The following is a 493-nucleotide window of genomic DNA, read 5'->3' as shown; positions in this document are numbered from 1 at the left end:
CTGCAGTTTGTTAGGTTAGGCTGCAAAAGGACAGGCAGTTCGTTTGCGCAACTGCGCACAGCTTGGGTGGGGTTATAAGTTGGGTGGGACAGGGTCTCAGAGAATCACCAGGGCGGAGAAAACAGTGATGCCTGTCCGTCAGCCATCTCCAGGTCTCTGTGTCCCCGCATCACCTAGACCCGGGCCCCCACAGTAACAATGATCCCTGCGAGCAGTTCTGCAAGAAAGCCACCCTCGCTTTCCGACCCGATGCCAGACCGTCCAGTTTCTCCCCATGGGAGTCTGGGTCCCCAGAGTCTCGCCGGAAATGAGCTCAGTGCACTCCGGAGCTTGTATCTCTCTTCCAATTGAAAAAAACCGCATACTCAGGTGCATCCTGGTTTGCGTGCCTCCGTACCTCTGCTCTTGGCGCCTCCGCACCTCCTACCCAGCCTCAATGCGCTTTTTTCTTTTCTTCTAGTTGTAGAACTTCCACTCAGCCAGCTTTCCCGTG

Source organism: Myotis brandtii, unplaced genomic scaffold (genome assembly GCF_000412655.1).
Source record: "Myotis brandtii unplaced genomic scaffold, ASM41265v1 scaffold34418, whole genome shotgun sequence".
Taxonomy (NCBI): Eukaryota; Metazoa; Chordata; class Mammalia; order Chiroptera; family Vespertilionidae; genus Myotis; species Myotis brandtii.
This window is presented reverse-complemented; position numbering follows the sequence as displayed.